Genomic DNA, 21,094 nt, shown 5'->3' on the forward strand with positions numbered 1-21,094 from the left:
AGCCTGATTCAGGTTGGATTGCAATCGCAATAAGCAGTCCAACTGCAAAAATTGCTAAGAGCATACACATGCGCCTGCATTTTCTGCGGCACCCCGCAGTTAATGCGATCGCCTCTGACTGTCAATCGGTGCTGGGGGGGGGGGGGTCAGCAACACTCCATTTCCAAGTCGGAGATGGAGCGGTGCGTGGGCAGGGCTTCAAAATGGGGTCGGCAACGGAGAAACAGGAGGCGTGGTCAGAGCGGTTGTATGACATCACATGCAGCAGCTGCGATCACAAAAATGGTGGCGGTTTCCTGCGCACACATACAGTCTGCACCAACAGGAGGCTAACCCATTTTTTATGATCACGCTAAACTGCACTGCGACTGCAATTTCAGCGTGGTCAAGAAGGGAGGCGGCATGCTGGGTGGCCCCAGCATGCGAACCAAAGGATTGCAAATTCTGTTACTTAGCAGAATTTGCAATCCTTACTGAATTAGGCCCATTGATTACAAAATTTATTTGTAAATATTTGAAGTTTTTCTTCAGGGACTAACACAAAAGATGCTTGGGGCTACTAACACATGGGTAAGCCACGTAAAGCTTCCCATGGGTCAGTGGCATCACAACGGGGTTGCGGCCCACACCCGAGTGTCACCCGCCAAGGGGGGTGACACCAAAGTGCCGGCTCCTCTTCAGTGACAGAATATGGGTGTTTCACTGTGACATTACGTGCAACACCCAGTTTCTGTCACTGTGCAGGAGCCAGCACCACTCACACACTAGTCCCCGGGTGCAGCACTCAACCCCCGGGATACCCGGAGCAACAAAATGGAGATTCAGGCCAACAGGCCACACCCCTACCTATGAGACCATGCCTCCATTTTACCATTGCGCTGCTTATCTGCGCGCACTGCATTACAATCTCCCTCGCTGCCTCTCTGGGTGTCACCAATGATAGTGACACCTTTGCCATGCTTGTAGCAGCTGGTCCTAAGATCTACGCCTCCAGCCCTGAGTGTTTGCCCTTGTGACTTGTTGATCATCATAGCGAAGCAGATTCTTACAGAAAACTGCAGGGGCTTAGATTGAAAAGAAAAACATTGACGAACCCATCATTTCAGCAACAGGGTCTGCCACACGGCTGACTGAAATGACTGGTTGGTTTGGACCCCCACCAAAAAAGAAGCAATCAATCTCTCCTTGCACAAACTGGCTCTACAGAGGCAAGATGTCCACCTCATCATCCTCCGATTCCTCACCCCTTTCACTGTGTACATCGCCCTCCTCACAGATTATTAATTCGTCCCCACTGGAATCCACCATCTCAGATCCCTGTGTACTTTCTGGAGGCAATTGCTGGTGAATGTCTCCACGGAGGAATTGATTATAATTCATTTTGATGATCATCATCTTCTCCACATTTTCTGGAAGTAACCTCGTACGCCGATTGCTGACAAGGTGAGCGGCTGCACTAAACACTCTTTTGGAGTACACACTGGAGGGAGGGCAACTTAGGTAGAATAAAGCCAGTTTGTGCAAGGGCCTCCAAATTGCCTCTTTTTCCTGCCAGTATACAGTATACAGTATACTGACGTGCCTACCTGGATGCGGTCACTCATATAATCCTCCACCATTCTTTCAAAGGTGACAGAATCATATGCAGTGACAGTAGACGACATGTCAGTAATCGTTGCCAGGTCCTTCAGTCCGGACCAGATGTCAGCACTCACTCCAGACTGCCCTGCATCACCGCCAGCGGGTGGGCTCGGAATTCTTAGCCTTTTCCTCGCACCCCCAGATGCAGGAGAATGTGAAGGAGGAGCTGTTGACGGGTCACGTTCCGCTTGACTTGACAATTTTCTCACCAGCAGGTCTTTGAACCTCTGCAGACTTGTGTCTGCTGGAAAGAGAGATACAATGTAGGTTTTAAATCTAGGATCGAGCACGGTGGCCAAAATTTATTGCTCTGATTTCAACAGATTGAATCCTGGTTAAGCGAATTAAGGGCTCCATCCACAAGTCCCACATGCCTAGCGGAATCGCTCTGTTTTAGCTCCTCCTTCAATGTCTCCAGCTTCTTCTGCAAAAGCCTGATGAGGGGAATGACCTGACTCAGGCTGGCTAGGAAGGATGTAACGTTAAAACATTACACCGTATATGGCGAAATTATGTTTCTTGGTGTGAGGCCAGGAATGCTCCTACGGAAGAATTCCATCTGGGCCGTTTCCTTCACTTCCTACAAACTGGAGTGAATTTGGGCCTAAAATTAGGCTCTATTAAGGTCCAGATTTCGGCCTTATCCATTTTCTTTCAAAAAGAATTGGCTTCTCTTCCAGAAGTTCAGACTTTTGTAAAAGGAGTGCTGCATATTCAGCCTCCTTTTGTGCCTCCGGTGGCACCTTGGGACCTTAACGTGGTGTTAAGTTTTCTAAAATTACACTGGTTTGAACCACTTAAAACAGTGGAGTTAAAATATCTCACATGGAAGGTGGTCATGTTATTAGCCTTGGCTTCGGCTAGGCGAGTGTCGGAATTAGCGGCTTTGTCACATAAAAGCCCATATTTGGTATTCCATGTGGATAGAGCGGAATTGCAGACCCGTCCTCAATTCCTACCAAAAGTGGTCTCATCTTTTCATATGAACCAACCTATTGTGGTGCCTGTGGCTACGCGTGACTTGGAGGATTCCGAGTTACTTGATGTGGTTAGGGCTTTGAAAATTTACGTGGCCAGGACGGCTAGAGTCAGGAAAACTGAAGCGCTGTTTGTCCTGTATGCAACCAACAAGATTGGTGCCCCTGCTTCAAAGCAGGCTATTGCTCGCCGGATTTGTAACACGATTCAGCAAGCGCATTCTATGGCTGGATTGCAGTTACTGAAATCAGTCAAGGCCCATTCCACGAGGAAAGTGGGCTCTTCTTGGGCGGCTGCCCGAGGGGTCTCGGCACTACAGCTGTGTCAAGCTGCTACTTGGTCGGGTTCACACACCTTTGCAAAATACTATAAGTTTGATACCCTGGCTGAGGAGGAACTCATGTTTGCTCAATCGGTGCTGCAGAGTCATCCGCACTCTCCCGCCCGTTTTGGAGCATTGGTATAATCCCCATGGTCCTTACGGAGTCCCCAGCATCCTCTAGGACGTTAGAGAAAATAAGATTTTAAACCTACTGGTAAATCTTTTTCTCGTAGTCCGTAGAGGATGCTGGGCGCCCGTCCCAAGTGCGGACTACTTCTGCAATACTTGTATATAGTTATTGCTTCAATAAGGGTTATGTTATAGTTGCATCGGTCCTGCACTGATGCTATGTTGTTTTTTCATACTGATAACTGGGTAGTTTATCACAAGTTATACGGTGTGATTGGTGTGGCTGGTATGAATCTTGCCCTGGATTAACAAAATCCTTTCCTCATACTGTCCGTCTCCTCTGGGCACAGTTTCTCTAACTGTGGCATAGAGGGAGGAGCCAGTGCACACCCAGAACTAAAGTCTTTCTTAAAGTGCCCATGTCTCCTGTGGAGCCCGTCTATCCCCATGGTCCTTACGGAGTCCCCAGCATCCTCTACGGACTACGAGAAAAAGATTTACCGGTAGGTTTAAAATCTTATTTTCTACTTTATTCTTTTCTATCCTAGTTTATTACGACCAATTCTCATCCAAGGAGTTTGATATTCTACTACCTGCATGCAATTTAAATTGCTTAAATTGTTTATATGGTTGATTTGTCCTTCACAATCCATAATCTGCAACTTGGATGTACTTGTGTCATTGAAAATCTTATAATAAAAATGTATATACAGATACTCAACCTGTATATTGAAAAAAAAAAAAGTTATAAGACATATGCATTCAATATTTGAAGAAACAAAATAAAATAAAGCTATCTATTGGGTTTCACTAACAAGCACATTGGAAGACTTGACTACTGTTAAAAGACATGCATTACATGGTATAGAGCCACAAACCACAATGTAGTAAAATAAAAACAAACTTACATGTGTATCAAACCTATGTGAGGCTTACATTGATAGTGCAAGATCAACACTCTATCAACTGTGCAAACTAGACTGCACATAAATGCCATAAAATTTATCTGAGATTTTAGTAAATAAGGCCCGTTGCTGTCCGGGTCACGCAGCCGTCACGGCCCGCCCCCATACGGTCCGGTCATGTCTGCGTTGTCCTGACTGTGCCCCCAAAATGGCGGCACAACGCCGCTGGCCCGACTCCTCCTGCCCAGTGACCACCTCTGCCTGTCAATCAGGCAGAGGCGCTCATTGGGCAGAGATGCTGATCGCATCTCTGGCATGTGCCGGTGCACTGCGGCACCAGCACACACGCACTTCAGACCTGATCTCCTGTTGTGTGAATATGCACAGCAGGGATCAGGTCTGAATTAGGCCCTATATACAGCTGTCAGTAAGGCAGGGATGTGCTGCTGCCAGTGAGGCAGGGATGTGCTGCTGGTAGTGAAGCAGTGATGTGCTGCTGTCAGCGAAGCAGTGCTGTGCTGCTGTCAGCGAGACAGGGATGTGCTGCTGTCAGCGAGGCAGGGATGTGCTGCTGTCAGCGAAGCAGGGATGTGCTGCTGTCAGCGAAGCAGGGATGTGCTGCTGTCAGCGAGGCAGGGATGTGCTGCTGTCAGCGAGGCAGGGATGTGCTGCTGTCAGCGAGGCAGGGATGTGCTGCTATAAGTGAGGTAGGGATGTGCTGCTGTCATTGAAGCAGGAATGTGCTGCTGCAGTGAGGCAGAGATATGCAGCCCACTATCTCCCTATCACCCCTGCCTGAGTCACACACTTTCCCTGTCACCCCTGCCTCAGTTACCCACTATCTCCCAGTCACCGCTGCCTCAGTCAACCACTATATCTGCGATCCCTGCCTCAGTCACCCACTATACCAGTTACCCCTGCTTTAGTCACCCACTGTCACCCTATCACCCCTGCTTCAGTCACCCACTATCCCTGTCAACCCTGCCTCAGTCACCCACTATCTCCCAGTCACCCCTGCCTCAGTCAGCCACTATCCCTGTCACCCCTGCCTCAGTCTCTTACTGTCCCTGTCACCCCTGCCACAGTCATCCACTATCTCCCTATCACCCCTGCCTTAGTCATTTATTATACCTGTCACCCACTTTCTTCCCATACTTACCCAACCCCTTCCTATCACCCCTCCCTCAGTAACCCACTATCTCCCTGTCACCCACTATCTCCCAGTCACCCCGGCCTCAGTCACCCACTATCTCCCACTCATACATGCTTCAGTCACCCACTATCTCCCAGTCATCCCTGCCTCAGTCACCTACTGACACCAGTGCTGACATTTCTGCTGCGGCCTCTCCACTCTCCAGCGTGAACGTCCTGACGACTGAGGAAATCCGCTTCCTAGTTGAGGACTCCGGGAATGAACACTGCCGATATTGCTGTCAGATGACTTTCTACCCAACGGAGGATTTTTGATACTTCCAGCTTTGCCATGCAGTTTCGAGTGCCGCCTTGATGATTTGTGTACACTACCGTGGTGGCGTTGTCAGATTGTACTTGAACAGGCCTGTTCTGTACTAGAGGCAGGGCCAGTGTCAATTAATTGAACACTGCCTGCAATTCCAGAATGTATATCAGGAGGAGAGATTCCTCCCTGGTCCACCGACCCTGGAGAAAGTGTTGCTCCAACACCATGGCCCAGCCCAAAAGACTGGCATCCATTGTCAGGAGGACACAGTTGGAGATCCAGAAGGGATGGCCCCTGCTCAACTGTTGGTCCTGTAGCCACCAGCTCAGTGTCAGACGAACCTCCGGAGTCAAGGAGATCATTTGAGACATCATCCGATGAGGCAGGCCGTCCCACTTGGAGAGGATTAACCTCTGCAGAGGGCGGTAATGAAATTGAGCGTACTCTACCATATCGAAAGCCGACACCATGAGGTCTAGTACTTCGCTGTGTGTATCAACACTCTTGGGCGAGAGAGGACGATACTGTCCTGAATTTTCAGGACTTTCTCTGGAGACAGAAACAATTGTTGGCTGTGTGTGTCCAGCAGTGCCCCTAGGTGCACAATGTTCCGAGCAGGGACCAGCGAGGACTTTTTTCAGTTGATGAGCCACCCGTGGACTTTTAGGAATTGGACTGCCAGTTCCAGATAACTGTGGAGAACCTCTTGGGAGTTCACCAGGATCAGCAAGTCGTCCAGATTTGGCAGGATCCTGATTCTCTGATGGTGAAGGGTCGTCATCACGGCCATGACCTTGGTGAATATCCGAGGTGCCGTGGCCAAACCAGAAGGCAGGACTTGAAATCCAAAAACAAACCAGGCACAACACTGCTTAGCTTCCATCATCAGATGAGATTGGACCAGTGGCGTAACTACTGCCTCCGCAGTCCTCGCGGTGGCTTGGGGGCGAGGAGCTGCGGGTGCGCCACTGATTTACAACAGACTGACATGCGGACGAGCGTCCGCATGTCAGTCTGCAGTCTCCTTCCCTCCGCCGCTTTTTGGAGGGACACGGAGGGCACACAGCGCGCCTCCCTGTGTCCCTCCTGCTGCATCATCTCCGGCGGCCGCGGGTCTAATAGGGGGAAGTGCCGTCCGTGAGCTCTAATTGGCTCACAAACCGGCACTTCCCCCTATTAGACCCGCGGCCGCCGGAGATGATGCAGCAGGAGGGACACAGGAGAGACGAGCTGTGCCCTCCGTGTCCCTCCAAAAAGCGACGGCGGGGGGGGGCGGTAAATATCTGTCACTGGGGGCATATATGGCACGGGGGGGGAGGGAGGAATATCTGGCACTGGGGCATTTCTGGCACTGGGGGGAATATCTGGCACTGGGGGCATATCTGGCACTGGGGGGGATATCTGGCACTGGGGCATATATGGCACTGGGGGGGAATATCTGGCACTGGGGGCATATATGGCACTGGGGGGGGTATCTGGCACTGGGGGCATATATGGCATGGGGGGCATATATGGCACTGGGGGGAATATCTGGCACTGGGGGCATATATGGCACTGGGGGGGAATATCTGGCACTGGGGGCATATGTGTACCTGGCACATGGGGGGGACGACTATATTTGGCACTAAGGCATGTAAGTACCTGGCACCGTGGGGGAATATCTGGCACTGGGGACATATGTGGCACTGGGAGCACAGCCCTAGCAACAAGGACTACCTCCTAGCAACGAGCATGACACCCAGTGCATGAAACATCTGGCAACGAGCATGACACCCAGTGCATGAAACACCTGGCAACGAGCATGACACCCAGTGCATGAAACCCCTGGCAACGAGCATGACACCCTGAGCATGAAAACCCCTGGCACCGTGCATGGAACCAAGAGCATGAAACCCCTGGCAACGAGCATGACACCCAGTGCATGAAACCCCTGACAACGAGCAGGTAATTGAAAAGTAATTAGAAGCCTTACTGTAGGACTTAATGTGTAATGGGCATTACGGTGTGTGGCATAATGTATCACGGACATTGCGGTGTGTGTCATAATGTGTCGCAGGCATTACGGTGTATGGTATACTATATCGCGGGCATTGTGATATGTGGTATAATGTCTCAGGGTCATTGCAGTGTGTGGCATAATGTATCACGGACATTGCGGTGTGTGTCATAATGTGTCAGGCATTACGGTGTGTGGTATACTATATCACGGGCATTGTGGTATGTGGTATAATGTCTCAGGGTCATTGCAGTGTGGCATAATACATAACGGGCATTGCGATGTGTGGCATAGGGTATAACGGGCAGGGCATTGCGGTATGTGTCACAGGCATTACGGTGTATGGTATACTATATCACGGGCATTGTGGTATAATGTCTCAAGGTCATTGCAGTGTGTGGCATAATGTGTCACAGGCATTGTATGTGCTATAATGTATCGGGCATTGCAGTGTGTGGCATAATGTATCACGGACATTGCGGTGTGTGTCATAATGTGTCACAGACATTGTATGTGCTATAATGTATCAGGGGCATTGCAGTGTGTAGCATAATGTATAACGGGCATTGCGATTCCTGTCATAATGTGTCACAGGCATTACGGTGTGTGGCATAATGTGTCACAGACATTACGGTGTGTGGCATAATGTGTCGGGGGCATTACAGTGTGTGCATATTGTGTCGTGCATTATTGTGTGCGGCATAATGTCTAAGGGCCATTGCAGTATGTGGCATAATGTATACTGGGCATTACTATAAGGAGGAAAAATGACAAATAATGTAAGGGGCATGAATCAGGATTATTTTTCTTTCCTGTGGTGGCCAACGTATGGGCGTGCAGGTTGCAAAACTGGGGTATAAGGTAGTCTTTTCCTGCAATGCCACGCCCCTTTATGCGAAACCACGCCCACTCCAACAAAACCACGCCCCTTTTTTGACGCGCGCGCATATTTATCCCTTTCTTGCTCCCAATTATGGAGCATGAAGGGGGGGGGGGGCGCCGAAGAATTTTTTGGCTTGGGGGAGAAAAATTTCTAGTTACGCCACTGGATTGGACATATCCAGTGTGATGCGGCTGTAGATGATTTTTGCTGTTTCTAACTTCTACATCAATGAATAAGTTTCAAAATAGAATGCATCAAGAGAACGGTGTTGGTAGTATAAAACTACCTACAGCACCTGGTATTCCCAGGTGGTCTCACATCCAAGAACAAACCAGGCCTAAGATCAGGTGATATTGGGCATATACAGTGTGGTGTGGCTGTAGATGAGTTTAGTGGTTTCTGTTAGAGTTCTTCTACTTCTAACTACTCGTACATAAATGAATAAGCGGACGATTTATTAAACCTGGTGAAATGATAATTTGCATGGTGATAAAGTACCAGCCAATCAGCTCCTAATTGCCATGTCACAGGCTGGGTTTGAAAAATGACAGTTAGGAGCTGACTGGCTGGTACTTTATCACCTTGCACTTTATCAGTTCACCAGGCTTAATAGATCTGCCCCAATGTTTCAAAATGGAATGCATCAAGAGAACGGTGTTGGTATTGTAAAAATACACACAGCTCCTGGTATTTCCTGGTGGTCTCCCATCCAAGTACTAAAACCAGGACCAACACTGCTCAGCTTCCATGATCAGGAGAGATTGGGCAAATCCAGTGTGCTGTGGCTGTAGATGAGCTCGTGGTTTCTGTTAGAGCTCTTCTACTTCTAACTTCTGGTACATAAAAGAATATGTGTAAAAATTAAATGTACAGTACCATGAAAAGGGTGTTGGTAGTTTAAAAACACCTAAAGAATCTGATAATACATGGATGGGAGACTGCTTGGTAGTAACAAAGTCCAATACTGCTTTGCTTCAAAGATCAAATGAGATTGGGCATATCCAGTGTGGTGTGGCTTTAGATAAGCTTTGTGGTTTCTGTTAGAGCTCTTCTACTTCTAACTACTGGTACATTAATGAATATGTATAAGGTTGTAGTTTATCCAATATCCCTTTACTACCTTACCTCCCCCCCCTCCCCTCCCCTCCCCTCCTTATAGCTTCCTTTGTTCTCTCCTCCTCGTGTGTGCGTTATTTGTTTTCTCATACGTCCTAGAGGATGCTGGGATCACATTAAGAACCATGGGGTATAGACGGGATCCGCAGGAGACATGGGCACTTTAAGACTTTCAAAGGGTGTGAACTGTCTCCTCCCTCTATGCCCCTCCTCCAGACTCCAGTTTTAGAATTGTGCCCAGTGAGACTGGATGCACTACAGGGGAGCTCTACTGAGTTTCTCTGAAAAGACTTATGTTAGTTTTTCTTATTTTCAGGGAGGCTGCTGGCAACAGTCTCCCTGCTTCGTGGAACTTAGGGGAGAGAAGTATGACCAACTTCTAGTGAGTTCAATGGCTCTGCTTCTGGCTGACAGGACACCATTAGCTCCTGAGGGTGCTGATCGCTGGGTACGCCTAGATGCCCACTCCCGTAGCCTGCCATCACCCCCTTACAGAGCCAGAAGTCAGAAGACAGGCGAGTAGCAGAAGAACAGAAGACTTCTTCTCCAGTGACGGCATTCTGAGGTACCACGCAGCGAGCGGAATGCTGTGCGCCATGCTTCCACACAAACACAGGCACTGCAGGGTGCACTGCAGGCGACGTCAGATGCCAATTTGGGTCGACATAGGAATCAGTATCCGAGTCAGTATCAGTGTGTAGTAACATTTTTGCGGGCCTGAGGGAAAAGAAGCATAGCCATGAACATCACATCTATTCTCTACGTCTGTGTCTGGGACACAGATTTATCCAACCTCACTCTGATATTATTGAAACTTTCACCCAGTCAGTTATTGGTGGTGCCAACAGGGCCACCATCATATGTCTGCATTCCTAATATAGTTTCCTCTTGGGAAAAACATTCAGCCACCGACATGTTGACACACATGTACCAAGTACCCACAGACACATCGGCTTATGGGGGATAGACCTACAGTAAATCTGTCAGAGGGACAGAGAGGATTTTTCAGCTCACAACCCAGCGCCAAAAGTACACAGTCTGGGAAATAATAAACTCTATAGTGATAGACTTGTAACGCTCTATAGATGTGCTGGTGAGGTGAGGAAGAAGCCCCGCCGCTGTAATGGCACGCTTCTGTCCCGCTCAGAAACAAATAATTAATTACGCTGGCGGGGTAAGGACAGTGCCCAGGCACTAATGTCCACTTTTGCCAGCCTTTTGTGAGGAATTTATGCTGCCCAGGGTGCCCCCCCCCCACCCACCCACATGCCCTGCACCCTGCAGTGCCTGTGTTTGTGTGGAAGCATGGCGCACAGCATTCCGCTCGCTGCGTGGTACCTCAGAATGCCGTCACTGGAGAAGAAGTCTTCTGTTCTTCTGCTACTCGCCTGTCTTCTGACTTCTGGCTCTGTAAGGGGGTGATGGCAGGCTACGGGAGTGGGCATCTAGGCGTACCCAGCGATCAGCACCCTCAGGAGCTAATGGTGTCCTGTCAGCCAGAAGCAGAGCCATTGAACTCACTAGAAGTTGGTCATACTTCTCTCCCCTAAGTTCCACGAAGCAGGGAGACTGTTGCCAGCAGCCTCCCTGAAAATAAGAAAAACTAACATAAGTCTTTTCAGAGAAACTCAGTAGAGCTCCCCTGTAGTGCATCCAGTCTCACTGGGCACAATTCTAAAACTGGAGTCTGGAGGAGGGGCATAGAGGGAGGAGACAGTTCACACCCTTTGAAAGTCTTAAAGTGCCCATGTCTCCTGCGGATCCCGTCTATACCCCATGGTTCTTAATGTGATCCCAGCATCCTCTAGGACGTATGAGAAAACAAATAACGCACACACGAGGAGGAGAGAACAAAGGAAGCTATAAGGAGGGGAGGGGAGGGGAGGGGGGGGGGGAGGTAAGGTAGTAAAGGGATATTGGATAAACTACAACCTTATACATATTCATTAATGTACCAGTAGTTAGAAGTAGAAGAGCTTTAACAGAAACCACAAAGCTTATCTAAAGCCACACCACACTGGATATGCCCAATCTCATTTGATCTTTGAAGCAAAGCAGTATTGGACTTTGTTACTACCAAGCAGTCTCTCATCCATGTATTATCAGATTCTTTAGGTGTTTTTAAACTACCAACACCCTTTTCTTGGTACTGTACATTTCATTTTTACACATATTCTTTTATGTACCAGAAGTTAGAAGTAGAAGAGCTCTAACAGAAACCACGAGCTCATCTACAGCCACAGCACACTGGATTTGCCCAATCTCTCCTGATCATGGAAGCTGAGCAGTGTTGGTCCTGGTTTTAGTACTTGGATGGGAGACCACCAGGAAATACCAGGAGCTGTGTGTATTTTTACAATACCAACACCGTTCTCTTGATGCATTCCAATTTGAAACATTGGGGCAGATCTATTAAGCCTGGTGAACTGATAAAGTGCAAGGTGATAAAGTACCAGCCAGTCAGCTCCTAACTGTCATTTTTCAAACCCAGCCTGTGACATGGCAATTAGGAGCTGATTGGCTGGTACTTTATCACCATGCAAATTATCATTTCACCAGGTTTAATAAATCGTCCGCTTATTCATTTATGTACGAGTAGTTAGAAGTAGAAGAACTCTAACAGAAACCACTAAACTCATCTACAGCCACACCACACTGTATATGCCCAATATCACCTGATCTTAGGCCTGGTTTGTTCTTGGATGTGAGACCACCTGGGAATACCAGGTGCTGTAGGTAGTTTTATACTACCAACACCGTTCTCTTGATGCATTCTATTTTGAAACTTATTCATTGATGTAGAAGTTAGAAACAGCAAAAATCATCTACAGCCGCATCACACTGGATATGTCCAATCCAGTGGCGTAACTAGAAATTTTTCTCCCCCAAGCCAAAAAATTCTTCGGCGCCCCCCCCCCCCCTTCATGCTCCATAATTGGGAGCAAGAAAGGGATAAATATGCGCGCGCATAGGCAGAGGCGGTCACTGGGCAGGAGGAGTCGGGCCAGCGGCGTTGTGCCGCCATTTTGGGGGCACAGTCAGGACAACGCAGACATGACCGGACCGTATGGGGGCGGGCCGTGACGGCTGCGTGACCCGGACAGCAACGGGCCTTATTTACTAAAATCTCAGATAAATTTTATGGCATTTATGTGCAGTCTAGTTTGCACAGTTGATAGAGTGTTGATCTTGCACTATCAATGTAAGCCTCACATAGGTTTGATACACATGTAAGTTTGTTTTTATTTTACTACATTGTGGTTTGTGGCTCTATACCATGTAATGCATGTCTTTTAACAGTAGTCAAGTCTTCCAATGTGCTTGTTAGTGAAACCCAATAGATAGCTTTATTTTATTTTGTTTCTTCAAATATTGAATGCATATGTCTTATAACTTTTTTTTTTTTCAATATACAGGTTGAGTATCTGTATATACATTTTTATTATAAGATTTTCAATGACACAAGTACATCCAAGTTGCAGATTATGGATTGTGAAGGACAAATCAACCATATAAACAATTTAAGCAATTTAAATTGCATGCAGGTAGTAGAATATCAAACTCCTTGGATGAGAGTTGGTCGTAATAAACTAGGATAGAAAAGAATAAAGTAGAAAATAAGATTTTAAACCTACCGGTAAATCTTTTTCTCGTAGTCCGTAGAGGATGCTGGGGACTCCGTAAGGACCATGGGGATTATACCAATGCTCCAAAACGGGCGGGAGAGTGCGAATGACTCTGCAGCACCGATTGAGCAAACATGAGTTCCTCCTCAGCCAGGGTATCAAACTTATAGTATTTTGCAAAGGTGTGTGAACCCGACCAAGTAGCAGCTTGACACAGCTGTAGTGCCGAGACCCCTCGGGCAGCCGCCCAAGAAGAGCCCACTTTCCTCGTGGAATGGGCCTTGACTGATTTCAGTAACTGCAATCCAGCCATAGAATGCGCTTGCTGAATCGTGTTACAAATCCGGCGAGCAATAGCCTGCTTTGAAGCAGGGGCACCAATCTTGTTGGTTGCATACAGGACAAACAGCGCTTCAGTTTTCCTGACTCTAGCCGTCCTGGCCACGTAAATTTTCAAAGCCCTAACCACATCAAGTAACTCGGAATCCTCCAAGTCACGCGTAGCCACAGGCACCACAATAGGTTGGTTCATATGAAAAGATGAGACACACACCCGTCAAGTTAAGGAGATTCAACTGAGGAAGCACAAGGGAACTGCAGGGAGACCACATATTTTCAGATGAACATGAGAGGGCGGAAGGCTGCCTAATACTGAAGCACCCTCAAACATCAAACCATATGCAACAACTAGTACAAGCATTCCTGGGGAAAGGTCTGCAGCAGACGGATTTGCATACGGTGATGTCATCCAAGCAATGGGCATAGTTGGCTGCAACCCTCGTCTGCATATGAAAAGAGAAAATGGTCACGCAGGGCATGGCGGCCTTTGTGGGGTTGCGCTTGGATGACCCCTAGATCGCTTTATACACCCCCATCAGTGTGGGGCTCATGTCGGCCATGCCCAAGCCCCTGAAGCATTCAAGCTGATTTCTTGCAGCAGCTGCACCCAGTAACAGCTCCAGAGTTGCTCTACAAGACAAGTAAAAGGGTGTGAGCCCTGCAGCACCACCTGTAGTTTGCATACACACATATAGGACAGCATCTCTTATATGCCCCAGGGGCAATAAAATAGTAGCCTTATCTAGGGTATCCGTCCATGCCGCTACAGCACTACACACCCAGGCCGACGCAATTGCCTGTCTGAGTAAGGTACCTGAATGTGTATAAATGGACTTCAGGGTAATCTCCTGTTTGCGGTCAGCAGACTCTTTGAGGGTAGCCGTATCCTGGGACGGGAGGGCTACCTTCTTGGATAAGCGTGTTAATGCTTTGTCCACCCAAGGGGAGGATTCCCATCGTAACCTATCCGTTGATGGGAAAGGGGAATCCTTTTGGAAATCTGCAGGAGATTCCCAAGCTTTTTCACATAACTCGTTCAGCTCGTGTGAGGGGGGAAAGGTTACCTCAGGCTTCTTTCCCTTGTACATATGTACCCTCTTGTCAGGGATAGGGGGCTCCTCTGTGATGTGCAAAACATCTTTTATTGCCATAATCATATATCAAATGTATTTTGCCAATTTTGGCTGTAACTTTGCATCATCGTAATCGACACTGGAGTCAGAATCCGTGTCGGTATCTGTGTCAACATCTGGATAGTGGGCGCTTATGAGACCCTGACAGTCCCTGCGACATAGGATTAGGCATTGGTTGAGACCCTGACTGTCCCAAAGCTTCTGCCTTGTCTAATCTTTTGTGCAATGAGTTTACACTAGCATTTAAAACATTCCACATATCCATCCAATCAGGTGTCGGCGGAGACACCACGTTCATTTGCTCCCGCTCCTCTCTAATATAGCCTTCTTCCTCAGACATGTCGACACACGCGTACCGACACACCACACACACAGGGAATACTTTTACTGAAGACATTTCCCCCACAAGGCCCTTTGGAGAGACAGAGAGAGAGTATGCCAGCACATACCCCAGCGCTATATAACCCAGGAATAGCACAGTAACTTAATGTTTGAACAATCGGTGAGGGGGAACATCTTGAAACCCCAGTTTGTACCCTTGGGACACTATTTGTAAAACACACGAGTCCATGTCCGAATGAATCCAGAACTGACTGAAGAGTTTTAGACGTGCCCCCACTGGTGCGGGCTCCTGCAAGAGAGCCCCAGCGTCATGCAGTGGATTTGGCAGAAGCAGAGGATGATCTCTGCTCCTGCGATCTTGAAGAGGATGCAGACCTCTTCTCTCTTCTCCTTCCTCTACCTGCAAAGAAAGGGGAATCTTAACTTCTTGCATATCTATTGGGCCGAAATGACTGCATCAGATAATGATGCGTCTTCATCCGTTGGGAGGGAACATAGGGCAAGAAGGTTGACTTACCTGCGGGAGCTGCCGAGATCAAATTAACTAGGCAGTCACCAAACAAGGCTTCACCTTCATAGGGAAGAGACTCCCTTTCTTCTTGGAGTCAGCATCAGCATTCTCTTGGTGAATCCACAATGCCCTCCTATCCGACACTGCCATGAAATTGGCCCGTGAACTCAAGAGTCCTATATCCCTTGCAGTCTCACGTAAGTATGCTGCAGTGTCCTTGATATGATACAACGTAAGGAGTATCCCATCTCTCCAGGGTATCTATATCGGATGACAAGGTATTCGACCAATTCTTGAATACTACTACTCACCCATGCACATGTAATGGCAGGTCTAAGTAATGTACCCGTGGTTACATAACTAGAAATAATGTAGCTTCCTGCATACGATCCGCTGGATTTGTGACAGGGCCCCGTGCAGAACAGGGGGTGACTCCCACTTTATTCTGTCCGCGGCGGGAAATGAATAAACAACCAGAATCCTTTTGGGGATTTGAAACCATCTTGTCGAGCTGGCCCAGACTTTCTCAAACAGAGATGGAGGAACGTTACATCAGCTTTCATTATATATCTATATATACATACATATAGACCCCTTTGTCAGGAACAGCAGGGTCTTCAGTGATTTTAATATGTCCTTAATATCCACAATCATGTACTGAATGCTCCTTGCCAATATTGGATCTAATCAGGAAACATTATGGTCGACATAAGTATCAGTATCCGTGTCAGTATCAGTGTGTAGTAACTGGGCAAAATAACATTTTTGCGACCCAGCGGGGCCTGAGGGAAAAGAAACATAGCCATGAATATCACATCTATTCTCTACGTCTGTGTCTGGGACACAGATTTATCCAACCTTACTCTGATATTACTGAAACATTTACCCAGTCAGTTATTGGTGGTGCCAACAGGGCCACCATCATATGTCTGCATTCCTAATATAGTTTCCTCTTGGGAAAAACATTCAGCCACCGACATGTTGACACACATATACCAAGTACCCACAGACACACCGGCTTATGGGGGACAGACCGTCAGTAAATCTGTCAGAGGGACACAGAGGATTTTTCAGCTCACAATCCAGCGCCAAAAGTACACAGTCTGGGAAATAATAAACTCTATAGTGATAGACTTGTAATGCTCTAAAGATGTTCTGGTGAGGTGAGGAAGAAGCCCCGCCGCTGTAATGGCGCGTATCTGTCCCGCTCAGAAATAATTAATTACGCTAGCGGGGTAAGGACAGTGCCCAGGCACTAATGTCCACTTTTTCCAGCCTTTTGTGAGGAATTTATGCTGCCCAGGGTGCCCCCCCCCCCCCCGTGCCCTGCACCCTGCAGTGCCTGTGTTTGTGTGGGAGCATGGCGCGCAGCGTTCCGCTCGCTGCTCGGTACCTCAGAATGCCGTCACTGAAGAAGAAGTCTTCTGTTCTTCTGCTACTCACCTGTCTTCTGGCTCTGTAAGGGGGTGACGGCAGGCTGCGGGAGTGTGCATCTAGGCGTACCCAGCGATCAGCACCCTCAGGAGCTAATGGTGTCCTGTCAGCCTGAAGCAGAGCCATTGAACTCACTAGAAGTTGGTCATACTTCTCTCCCCTAAGTCCCACGAAGCAGGGAGACTGTTGCCAGCAGCCTCCCTGAAAATAAAAAAAACTAACAAGTCTTTTCAGAGAAACTCAGTAGAGCTCCCCTGTAGTGCATCCAGTATCACTGCGCACAATACTAAAACTGGAGTCTGGAGGAGGGGCATAGAGGGAGGAGACAGTTCACACCCTTTGAAAGTCTTAAAGTGCCCATGTCTCCTGCGGATCCCGTCTATACCCCATGGTTCTTAATGTGACCCCAGCATCCTCTAGGACGTATGAGAAAACAAATAACGCACACACGAGGAGGAGAGAACTAAGGAAGCTATAAGGAGAAGAGGGGAGGGAGGGGGGGTTGAAAGGTAAGGTAGTAAAGGCATATTGGATAAACTACAACCTTATACATATTCATTAATGTACCAGTAGTTAGAAGTAGAAGAGCTCTAACAGAAACCACAAAGCTTAGCTAAAGCCACACCACACTGGATATGCCCAATCTCATTTGATTTTTGTAGCAAAGCAGTATTGGACTTTGTTAATACATGGATGGGAGACTGCTTGGTAGTATCAGATTCTTTAGGTGTTTTTAAACTACCAACACCATTTTCTTGGTACATTTAATTTTTACATGTATTCTTTTATGTACCAGAAGTTAGAAGTAGAAGAGCTGTAACAGAAACCACCAGCTCATCTACAGCCACAGCACACTGGATTTGCCCAATCTCTCCTGATCATGGAAGCTGAGCAGTGTTGGTCCTGGTTTTAGTAATTGGATGGGAGACCACAAGGAAATACCAGGAGCTGTGTGTATTTTTACAATACTAACACCGTTCTCTTGATGCATTCCATTTTGAAACATTGGGGCAGATCTATTAAGCCTGGTGAACTGATAAAGTGCAAGGTGATAAAGTACCAGCCAGTCAGCTCCTAACTGTCATTTTTCAAACCCAGCCTGTGACATGGCAATTAGGAGCTGATTGGCTGGTACTTTATCACCATGCAAATTATCATTTCACCAGGTTTAATAAATCGGCGGCTTACTCATTTATGTACGAGTAGTTAGAAGTAGAAGAACTCTAACAGAAACCACTAAGCTCATCTACAGCCACACCACACTGTATATGCCTCTTCTTACATTCCGCTGCACTTATTGTGGGGTAGCCGCAATCCCTTCTGCTGTACGGTTCCACATTACATTGTTTCTTGTCACTTCCTGTTGATGCAGTAAGGAAACATCCAGGAATTACAGCAGCTTAGTTTTTTTTTTTTTTAACTGGGGCAATTTAGCTAGCTCACAGGGCAATTTAGCTCCTTTGGTCCTTTTTTAGGACCAGTTAATCAGACAGTTGAGCAAACTGAAAAACAGCTAACAGGAAATTTCCACTTAAATGGTATTTTCTAATCTTATCTGACCATGACTAAGAATAAAGGATACACAAGATAAACTCTTAGAGCCATGGACCTTATCCATGTTTAAGCTCCATCAAATCTGTAATCAATAGCACTACATGCTCCCACTTTACCACTGTACTATATACTCTACCTGTGTTTTTAAGGTAAAAACACCATTTAACCCCAGTGACACTTGAATTAAAGCAGCAGCCTCTGGAATAGCATTCCTTAGCATTAATCCCAGGAAATCTGCAATCTTCACGCTCTTTGATAGCCATGCTACATTGCTGTTTACTTGGATGGAGCAGAGAGCACAACATCAGGACATAGGAAATATTACAATGCATGATAAGAAAGGTGTGAGCTCTACAGCAAGGCCTCTAACCCTTTGCCAGTGCCAAATACATAGGGCTTAACTCAGATCTGATCACAGCAGCAAATTTATTAGCTAAAACCATGTACACTGCAGGGGGGGGGTGTATAATATGTGCAGAGAGAGTTAGATTTTGGTGCGGTGTGTTCAAACTGAAATCTAAATTGCAGTGTAAAAACAAAACAGCCAGTATTTACCCTGCACACAAACAATATAACCCACCTAAATCTCTCTGCAAATGTTATATCTGCCCCCCCCCCCCCCCCCCCATCCCTGCAGTGCACATGGTTTTGCCCACTAGCTAACAAATTTGCTGCATCTGGGAATTACAGCAGCTTAATATTTCTTTTTACAGAAGGTTCAGCAAATTAAATTATTTAGTGAAATACTGTAATCATAACAGTTACAGGGATATTGTAGGTAGATTTATTGTCAGTGGATAAATGTAAAAATTAAACCCTTAGGCATAGTTCCAAAATGCTGTCATTGCAATCCAGATTTTAAGGATATCATGCTTGAGCACAGGTGACTTAATTAGAACTTCGGTCAATGTGAATTAACCATTGGACTCAACCATGGTTATCCTTAAAACCCAGGGGTCTATTTAAGATCGATCTTAATCGATGTTGGGCTTCCAGGTTGAAAAAAACACACACATTTGTTTTCACATTAAACAGACTTCCACATGAGAAAGCAGCAAGGATGCAGTGGCGTTAATGTTTCCTGGTGTCAACTTGTATTATTTCAGTAGACATTGAAATGAGGATGCATCTTGCTGCCTTTCCAATGAAGCAAGTTTAATTTAGTAATAGGTGAAAAACCATCCTTACAAAGGTGTTAATCAGAGACTTGGCTTTGTGGACACTTTTCAGAGAACAAATTTGTTAGCATAAAAATAAAGCCAGAAAATGAAGAGCTGTTTAATCACTCGATTGGATTTTTCTGCCAGCATATTTTTTTTCTCTGCAACCCACTGCTAAATTGTGCTTCCTAGCTGTTTTTTATAAAATCACTGAATCAAATCTAACTCTGATTACATCAGAGAAGGCCATGTACCCTACACCATAAGAGGAGGTTTGAAATTTTGACTTGTCTACTTAATATCACCAAAATCTGATCACAAGGTTAATTACGTCCCTGGGTGGGATTGAACCACCAACCTTTTGGTTAATAGCCAAACACACTAACCAATTGCGCCACAGAGACACTTTGCGAAAGTCCATACTGACAAAGGCTAATAAGCATTCATCTAAAACGTTTCCTAGAAAAACTTTAAAAAGTCAATAATCTGGAGAGTTTTTGTAAGATGTTTCTTCCATCAACCAACGAAGAAACACATTGGTACTTTCCCATGATGAGTGAGTGCTTCAGGATCTCTTGCACTTACATGTGCAGCAGAGTACTGCAATGGAAGCATGCTGGGCCCATAACCCAGAGGTAGGCAGATTGAAACTATCCTCTGCTATATGCATTTTTTTTGTTAATTAAAGTAATCCAAAACTGGGATTGATATTTTGTCTCTTTTATTTTTACTTAAAGTACAATAACTTTTACCATTTTAATTTGTTTTAATAGTATATTGACAGTATTATTTTCTTTCTAAAATCCACTTCATTTTCTTTACCCTATTATTAAAATGGTAATTGAAGAAGAGGAATTGTTGCTTTGACTGCAGCATTCCCGGGGTTAACTGGTGTTTCTTCAAGTCACAAGGTATGGAGCTGCTGTATAGTTACTCGCAAGTCAGTAGTTGTATGATGCTCACACCTGTTAAGCTGGATACACACAGAATGCCCTACACAGGGGGTGAAATGAGCGCCCCCCCCACCCCCCGTACGCTCAGCACACATCACGCTGTGCTGAGCGGGGGGAGAGATGTGTGCTGAGCAGTTCGCTCAGCACACATCTCTCCCCAAAATCGGGCCGTGAATACGGACCTTTAAACTGGATCCACACTTAGATTATCTGTCCAATTTTTTTTTCTAGTTGAAACAAAATTATGCTAATATGTGGCAGCAAATTACAATTGACCATTTGTTCACAAACACTGGAAAACATCCAAAAATGGTCATTTAGATAAATTGGTTAAATCCATTTCATTTAGCTAATTTATCCAAACTACCTTTATTGTATCTTTGTGGGTGAATGATGTGTGGGTCAGTGTTGAGGGTGGTGGAGGAGATGGGTAATAGGCACAGCAGGGTGTGGACAGTCAAATAGTGTGCTTAGAGGTTCAGAGTCATTGTATGAGACTCTGGCAACAGTGACTTGATGAGTCTGGTGTCCATAGGGTGGGACGCATTAACCTTTTTATGCTATTGAAATAGTTCTCCTCCTGACCGACGCAGTTCCTTGCTCCGAGGTTGGT

At 46.5% G+C, this 21,094-nt stretch overlaps 1 non-coding gene across 1 annotated transcript; it reads right to left on the reverse strand.

The window, feature by feature from the left end:
* Positions 1–19,858: 19,858 nt before the first annotated feature.
* Positions 19,859–19,932, reverse strand: TRNAN-AUU (transfer RNA asparagine (anticodon AUU)). Its single transcript has one exon. It is a non-coding gene; the product is annotated as a tRNA-Asn (tRNA).
* Between the last annotated feature and the right edge of the window lie 1,162 nt (positions 19,933–21,094).

Source organism: Pseudophryne corroboree, unplaced genomic scaffold (genome assembly GCF_028390025.1).
Source record: "Pseudophryne corroboree isolate aPseCor3 unplaced genomic scaffold, aPseCor3.hap2 scaffold_221, whole genome shotgun sequence".
NCBI lineage: Eukaryota > Metazoa > Chordata > Amphibia > Anura > Myobatrachidae > Pseudophryne > Pseudophryne corroboree.